This window comes from Balaenoptera borealis (assembly GCF_965194805.1).
Source record: "Balaenoptera borealis genome assembly, chromosome: 8".
In the NCBI taxonomy this organism is placed as follows: domain Eukaryota; kingdom Metazoa; phylum Chordata; class Mammalia; order Artiodactyla; family Balaenopteridae; genus Balaenoptera; species Balaenoptera borealis.
The window spans coordinates 13,656,936-13,665,758 of record NC_138865.1 but is presented as its reverse complement, the minus strand read 5'-3'; the positions used below and the strand labels follow the sequence as shown (position 1 = coordinate 13,665,758).

Sequence of the window (8,823 nt, the reverse complement as noted above, 5' to 3'; positions counted from 1 at the left end):
CAGAGATTATCCTGGATTATCTGAGTGGGCCCAGTGGAATCAAAATAGTCCATATTAGAAGGAGGAAGAAGGATCAGAGTCAGGGAGAGAATACATGAGGACAAAAGCAAAGGTCAAAGAGGTGACAAGAATGGTATTCTTCTGGCTTTGAAGATGGAGGGAGGAGCCAGAACCAAGGATCGTACCAACGTCTAAAAGCTGAGAGAGGTGAAGGAGTGGGTCTCCCCTCGAGCCTCCAGAAGGAATGCACACCCGCCAACACCTTGATTTTAACCCAATACAACTGATTTAGTATTTCTAATTTCCAGAACTATCAGGTAATAAATTTGTGTTCTTTAAGCTGCTAAGTTTGTAGTAATTTGTTACGGCCGCAATAGAAAAGTAATACAGTCTGTCATCATTTGAATTTACATGATTTTTATGTAGTAATTTCACCTCAAGACATATATCCTTTGGAAAGTCCACATCGTTTGATTACTATAGTTTTATATTGTCTTAAAACTGGGTAGTGAGTCATCCAATGTTGTTCTTTCAGTATTGTGTCAGCTTTCCATGTAAAATTTTTCCTTTCCATAAAAACTTTAGCAACAGTGATGGATACCTGCAAAATAGCCTGTTGAGATTTTGATTAAGATTGCATTGAATCTGTGGATCAAATTGGGAAGAATTGACATCTCAACAATATTAAGTCTTCTAATCCATGAACGCAAAATATATTTCCACTTATTTAGATCTCCTTTGATTTCTTTTATCAGTGTTCTCCCCCATTTAGATCCTATACATAATTTTTTTTAGATTTATATGCAATGGTAAATATTATTGATTTTTTATTTCAAATTACAATTGTTCATTGTTAACATATAGAAAAACAATTGATGTTGTATGTAACCTTGAATTCTGCAACCTTGATGTACTTGTTTAGTAGTTCCAATTTTTTTTTTGCTAATTTTGGGGATTATCTACATACACAATCTATTATCTAAGAACAAAGACAGGTTTGTTTCTTTTCCAATCTAGACTTATTATGGTGATCATTTCACAATATACACAAATATCAAATCATATTTTTTACACCTGAAATGAATATAATGTTATATGTCAATTATATCTCAATTTAATTTTTTTAATAAAATAACATAAGGCTACTAGGACTATTTCTCTTTGTGTGAGTTTTGGTAGTTTGTTTCTTTCAGAGAATTAGTACTTATCATGTAAGTTATCAAATCTGTGGGCACAAAATTGTTCACAATATTTCTTTATTATCTTTGTCATGACCACAGAATCAGTAGTGATGGCCTGTTCATTTTTATTATTGGTAATTTGTGTCTTCTCTCTTTTCTCTTTTTTCCTCATTAACCTAGCTATAAGTTTATTGTTTTACTGATCTTTCTGAATAACCAGTTTTGATATAGCAGATTTTTGTTATTGTTTTCCTGTTTTCCATTTCATTGATTTCTGCTCTCATTTTTACCACATCTTTTTTCTGCTTGCTGTAGTTTTCTTTCTCTAGTTTCCTAAGGTGGAAATTAGGTCACTGAATTTAGATCTGCCTTATTTTCTAATATATATATTTGATATAATTATTATAAATTTCTCTCTAAAGCTACATCCTACAAATTTTGATTATTTTTTAAATTTTGCTTTACTAACAATATATTTAAATTTATTTTGAGACTTTTCCTTTGGTCCATGGTTGTATTAAAATGTGTTGTTAAATTTCCAAATATTTTGGGAATTTCTTCCAGTTTAATTCCTTTGTAGTCTGAACATCCACTTTGTATTATTTCTATTCTTTTAAATTTGTTGTTTTAAGGCCCAGAATATGATCTATCTTGGTGAATCTTCTGTAACAGTTTGAGAAGAGTGCCTATTCTTCCATTATTTGATGAGGTAATCTATAAGTATCAATTAGGTCAATTTGATTGATAGTGCTGTTCAGTTCATCTATCTCCTTACTGATTTTCGAACTATTGGTTCTATCAATCACTAATAGAAGAATGTTGAATTCTCCAACAACAATAGTGAATTGGTCTATTTCTCCTTTCATTTCCTTCAGTTTTTGCTTCATATACTTTGATGCTATGTTGTTAGTTACATAAACACTTAGCATTGGTTTGTCTTCTTGGAAAATTGACTCCTTTATCACTATGTAATGCCCCTCTATTTCCCTGTTAGTCTTCCTAGTCCTGACATCTACTTCCTCTGAAACTAACATAGCTACTCCAGCTTTCACTAGCCTGATATATCTTCTCCACTCTCTTTACTTTTTAACCTGTCTGAGTCTTTAGAGTTAAGTGAGTTTCTTGTAAACAACATATAATTGGGTCTTTTATATCTACTCTGTCTCTGTATTTTTTTTATAAGAGAATTTTTTCTTTAATTAATTTATTTATTTTTGTTTGCATTGGGTCTTCATTCCTCTGCCTGGGCTTTCTCTAGTTGGTGGTGGCTTCTCTTATTGCAGAACATGGGCTCTAGGCGTGCGGGCTTAAGCAGTTGTGCTTCAAGAACTCTAGAGCTCAGGCTCAGCAGTTGTGGTGCACAGGCTTAGTTGCTCCACGGCATGTGGGATCTTCCCGGACCAGGGCTCGAACCCGTGTCCCCTGCATTGGCACGTGGATTCTTAACCACTGCGCCACCAGGAAAGCCCCTCTGTCTCTGTATTTTAAATGGTGTTAGAACATTCACATTTAATGCAATTAGTGATATAGTTGGATTAATATCTACCATGTTTGTAACTGCTTTCCATTAATTGCATTTGTTCTTTGTTTCTTTTTTCCCACCTCTTTTTCTGACTTCTCTGGTTTTAATTAAGCATTTTATATGATTCCATTTTATCTGTTCTCTTAGCACATCACTTATACTTCTCTTTTTTAGCTGTTTCTAGTGATGCTGTAGAGTTACTAATATAAATTTTTAACTAATCTAAGTTCACCTTCACATTAACACTCTGCAACCTCACATGTAGTGCACATATAGAGAGTAATCCAAATTTCTCCTTCCTATCCCTTGTGAAATGTGTTGTCATTCATTTCACTCATCAATATGATATAATCACCCAATACTTTGTTACTCATTTATTTAAATAAACAATTATCTTTTAGATCAGTGGAGAATATGAAAAATAAAAGTATTATTTTACCTTTATTTATTTCTTCTCTGATGCTTTTTTTTTCATGTAGATCCAATTTTTTGTCCTATATCATTTTTCCTCTACTTGAAGAACTTTTAACATTTATTGCAGTGGAGGTCTGCTGGTGATGAATTCTCTTAGCTTTTTTGTTTTTCTGATAGGGTCTTTTTTTCCTCTTCACTCTGAAAGATAATGTTGTTGAATATAGAATTTTCTCTTTCAACACTTTTTTTTTTTAGAGGGAGTTTTTTTTTTAATTTTTTTTTTATTTTTAGCTGTGTTGGGTCTTCATTTCTGTGCGAGGGTTTTCTCTAGTTGCGGCAAGCGGGGGCCACTCTTCATTGCGGTGCGTGGGCCTCTCACTATCGCGGCCTCTCTTGTTGCAGAGCACAAGCTCCAGACGTGCAGGCTCAGTAGTTGTAGCTTACGAGCCCAGTTGCTCCAGGGCATGTGGGATCTTCCCAGACCAGGGCTCGAACCCATGTCCCCTGCATTGGCAGGCAGATTCTCAACCACTGCGCCACCAGGGAAGCCCTCTTTCAACACTTTTAATATTGCACACTACTCCCTTCTAACTTGCACGGTTTCTGACAAGACGCTTGGTATAATTCTTAACCTTGCTACAGGTAAGATGATTTCCACCCCCCCTGGTTTCTTTCAAGATTACCCTTTTGTCATTCCTTCTTGCAGTTTGTATATGACATGTCCAGGTGTGGTTTACTTTTGGTATTTACCCTGCATAGTGTACTCTGAGCTTCCTGAATCTGTGGTTTGTTGTCTATATTTTGGAAAGCTTACAGCCATAATTACTTTAAATATTTCTTCTGCTCCATCTTTGTTCTCCTTCTGGTATTGCAATCATGCAAAATTACACCTTTTGAAATTGTCCCACATTTCTTGGATGTTCTATTCTATTTTTTCTTCATTCTTTATTCTCTTTGAATTTTAGTTTGGGAAGTTTCTATAGACCTATCTTTAAGGTCATTAATTCTTTCTTCAGTTGTGTTGAGTCTACTGATGGCCTGTCAAAAACTTTCTTCAATTGTATTACAATGTTTTTGATTTAACATTTGCTTTTGCTTTTTTCTTAGAGTTTCCATTTTTCTGTTTACATTACCCATTTGTTCTTATATCTTGTCCACTTTCACTATTAGAATCTTTAACATATTAATCATAGTTATTTTAAATCTTCTTTCTGATAATAACAACATCTTTGTGACCTGAGTTTGGTTCCAATGATTACTTTGTCTCTTGAGACTGTTTTTCTTGCCTTTGGCATGTATTGTAATTTTCTGTGGAAAGCTGGACTTGACATATTAGGCAATAGGAACTGAGGTAAATAGGCCTTTGATGTGAGGATTTATATTAACTTGGCAAGGACCTTGGCTGTATTTAATGTTTTCCATAGCCAGAGGCATCAGTTTTCTTAATGTCTTTATTTTTGTCTCCCCTGTTGACTTTGGATTTCCCTAAGTACCTTGGGGAGAATCTATGCCTTGCAGCTCTTTCCACTGTAATTCACTGTAATACTGGAGCTCAGTTAGTGTGATGATAAGGTGTGGTGGAAGAGAAGCATTCTATAATCTTATAATTAAATCTCAGTCTTTTAGCGGGGCCGTGTCTCTGGTCTATGACCTTTACAAGTGACTCTCCAGTAGTATAGATTTTATTCTTCCCCATTCCCCATTCGTTTCTCAGGCCACAAAATCCCCAGTCTATTTCTTTGAAGCTCTGAACACGTTTACTATGTGTTTTTCCCCTTTAGATGATACAGGAATGCTAGAGTGTTCTAGAGTGGCAGGAATGTCCTTTCCCAGCTAAGACTGGCAAAATCTCTTCCTCTGGAGAGAAGTCATTTGTTATGAAGAAGGTTGTGGGTGTATTTCACAAGGATTACTCGTCCCTTCTCCTCGCCAGAATTTTGAGGAACTCTTCCTCAGGCCTTCAGGAGAAGAACCTAGTGGGGTTCACGGAGATGAAGCCCACAAGAGCGTGGAAGACCCTCCAAGAATGTTGCCCCCAGTAGTATCTCTCTCACGTTAGTCCACACTCAGCTCCCAGCAATTCATCAAAATAACCACTTAACTGTCTTACCTGTTTATGGCTGCAGGAGCTTCTGCAGGCAAAGGAGGTCAGGAGACCAGGGGTTTTAGAAACAAATATTGTAAACCTTGAATGAAGAATCCCACCATGTGTGATGAAATATTGAAAACAGCTCTATGACTTGATAGATCTGTTTATTAAAAAAATTGAAAGGAAGAAGTCTTCTTATTTGTAACTTTTTGTTCGATATAAGTGCAAACTTAAAAAAATATTGCAGAAAGAGTACAAGGAGTACTCATGTACACTTTTCCAAATTAATTGTTTACCTTTAGGTTGATTCAATTCATATATGAATATTTTTATATGAATATAATATATATGAATATCATTTTTTTCTGAATTATTTGAGAGGAAGTTGGAGACATCTTGCCCCTTTACCTGATACTTCCGTGTGTATCGCTTAAGAAAAAAAGTATCCTACATGACCACATTACAGTTTTCAAACTCAGGAGATTTAACATTGATACACTATACAATATTATTCTATAGTACACAGTCCATCATCAATTATTGCCAATTGCCCAATGACAATGTCTAGCTGTTTTAAGATTACATATTGCATTTAACTGCCATGTCTCTTTAATTACCTTTGGAAGAAGGGGCTTGAAGTGCATTGGAATAGTGGCAGGCTTGGGAAGAAATTATTTCTGTGGAAGGGAAGAGTGACGTGGGCTGGAGAAGCATCCCTTGGAAGCTTAAAGGTGAAGAAAAGAAGGAGAATAATAGTTTAAATTATTGACAATTATCAGAATCACAAAATGAGAAAACATACCAGTTCATAAGAATAATCACTGATTAAAGAAACTGTACTTTACTAACAGAACAAGGTATAGGTACCTTTGATATAAGAAACCAAGAACACAATGAAACCCCTAACTCCTGCTTACATACACCTATTAATACTGATTCAGAAAAAAATACAACACTTAAAGATGAAGAGAAAAATGATGTAAAATTTCATACTTACAAAGCCACTTTATGAAGAAAACTTTAAATGAGAATAAAAATACTGGGCTTCCCTGGTGGTGCAGTGGTTAAGAATCCGCCTGCCAATGCAGGGGACATGGGTTCGAGCCCTGGTCTGGGAAGATCCCACATGCTGCAGAGCAACTGAGCCGGTGTGCTACAACTGCTGAGCCTGCACTCTAGAGCCTGTGAGCCACAACTACTGAAGCCCACGCGCCTAGAGCTCGTTCTCCGCAACACGAGAAGCCACCACAATGAGAAGCCCATGCACCGCAACTAGAGAAAGCCTGCTCGCAGCAACGAAGACCCAATACAGCCAAAAATAAAATAAATACATTTTAAAAAAATGAGAATAAAAATATTGCAGCTAATGTAAAGTCTTCCCTTAAAAATCAACCATTCAAACATAAAGCAGAGGAAAACTATTTTAAAAAACTCTCCAACATAAACTATATGCCTTTTAAGAAACATTTGAAAAAAAAAAAAATTCCTGAGTCAAATATTCAAAATATCAGAATTGAAATGATTAACAGAAATGATCATGCAAATAATGGAATGAAGAAAATCATCATGGAAAATAAAATGAAAGTACAAGGTACTGAAGGTTGTAACTGGAAAAATGGATCTGATATGCTTGACAGCAAAGTATGTATTAGAAACTATTAGACTTTAAATTAAAATATAGTCTGAGCTTTCAGGTAAAAGACCCAGTTACTTACAAAAGAAAAAAATTAGCTTGTTATCACACAACTTGATAACCCCATACAAATCAAGACTAAAGAAAAAAGTATTTTTAAATGTCAAGGAGAAAAATGTGAGACAGTTTTAGATATAGTTAAATATTCCTTTAAATATCAAAGTTAAAAGAAAAAAACCCACAGTTGACAGGTTTAAAAACTCAGAGAAGATTTTGTTTAAAAAACTTTCCCAGGGAATTTTCTAGATGACAAGTTTTATTAAACGAAGAGTTTGAGGATATTTAGCAAAAAAACTAATAAACAAAGTTTTAATATATTTAACTGGAGATCTAAGATTAAAACAAAGGTAAGGACAAGTGAAAGAATAACATTTAACTCTTGTATATTGTAAAACAGTATAAATAATGCACTAAAATAATAGGAGAAGAAAGTGAAGAGTACAGTCATCTCATTTATTATCCTTAGATATCAGTGAGAATTAGCATATATTATTTAAAACTGAAACCCGAATAATAGAAGCCTAAATAAGGAAAAAGTGATTGATGTTATCATAAGGAAAAGTAATGACTAGAACAAAAACAAAGCCTTCAAACATTCAGAAAGAAATACAAAAAAAAAAAAAAAAGCAAAGAAAACATACCAAATAGAGGAAACATGCTGTAAATATGGCATAATATTTCATAATATTTCACTGATAAAAGTTAGTTGTGTTTCTATTTATCAGTGATGAACAATCTGAAAAGGAAATTAAGAAAGCAGTTCCATTTAAAATAACATCAAAAAGAAATAGGAATAATCTACAAACAATAAATGCTGAAGAGGGTGCGGAGAAAAGGGAACCCTCTTGCACTGTTGGTGGGAATGTAAACCGATACAGCCACTATGGAGAACAGTATGGAGGTTCTTTAAAAAACTAAAAATAGAACTACCATACGACCCAGCAATCCCACTACTGGGCATATACCCTGAGAAAACCATACTTCAAAAATAGTCATGGACCACAAAGTTCATTGCAGCTCTATTTACAATAGCCAGGACATGGAAGCAACCTAAGTGTCCACTGACAGATGAATAGATAAAGAAGATGTGGCACATATATAAAATGGAATATTACTCAGCCATAAAAAGACACGAAACTGAGTTATTTGTAGTGAGGTGGTTGGACCTAGAGTCTGTCATAAAGAGTGAAGTAAGTCAGAAAGAGAAAAACAAATACCGTATGCTAACACATATATATGGAATCTTAAAAAAAAAAAAAATCGTTCTGCAGAACCTAGGAGCAAGACAGGAATAAAGATGCAGACGTAGAGAATGGACTTGAGGACACGAGGAGGGGGAAGGGTAAGCTGGGACGAAGTGAGAGAGTGGCATGGACATATATACACTACAAATGTAAAATAGATAGCTAGTGGGAAGCAGCTGCATAGCACAGGGAGATCAGCTTGGTGCTTTCTGACCACCTAGAGGGGTGGGATAGGGAGGATGGGAGGGAGACACAAGAGGGAGGAGATATAGGGATATATGTATATGTATAGATGATTCACTTTGTTATAAAGCAGAAACTAACACACCATTATAAAGCAATTATACTCCAATAAAGATGTTAAAAATAAATAAATAAATAGGAATAAATCTAACGAAGGAGGTAAAAGACTTGTACACTGAAAACTGGAAAGCATTGCTGAAAGAAATTAAAGACAAAATTAAGCAAATGGAAAGACATTCTGTGCTCACGGATAAGAAGACAATATTGTTAAGATATCAATGTTAACCAAAGTGATCTACAGATTCAATGCAGTTCTTATGAAAATTTTAACAGCCTTTGAAGTCAATCCTTAAAATCATATGGAATTGCAAGGGTTCATGAATCACCAAAACAATCTTGAAAAAGAAGAATAAAGTTGGTATACTCACACCTCCTGA

The 8,823-nt window shown here is 34.8% G+C and overlaps 1 long non-coding RNA gene across 1 annotated transcript; it reads left to right on the top strand.

Annotated features, from left to right (window-relative positions):
* Nucleotides 1–2,688: 2,688 nt before the first annotated feature.
* LOC309633712 lies at nt 2,689–8,522 on the top strand. The gene is made up of 2 exons (XR_014247679.1): nt 2,689–5,010; nt 5,394–8,522. It is a non-coding gene; the product is annotated as an uncharacterized lncRNA (long non-coding RNA).
* The last annotated feature ends 301 nt before the right edge of the window (nt 8,523–8,823 follow it).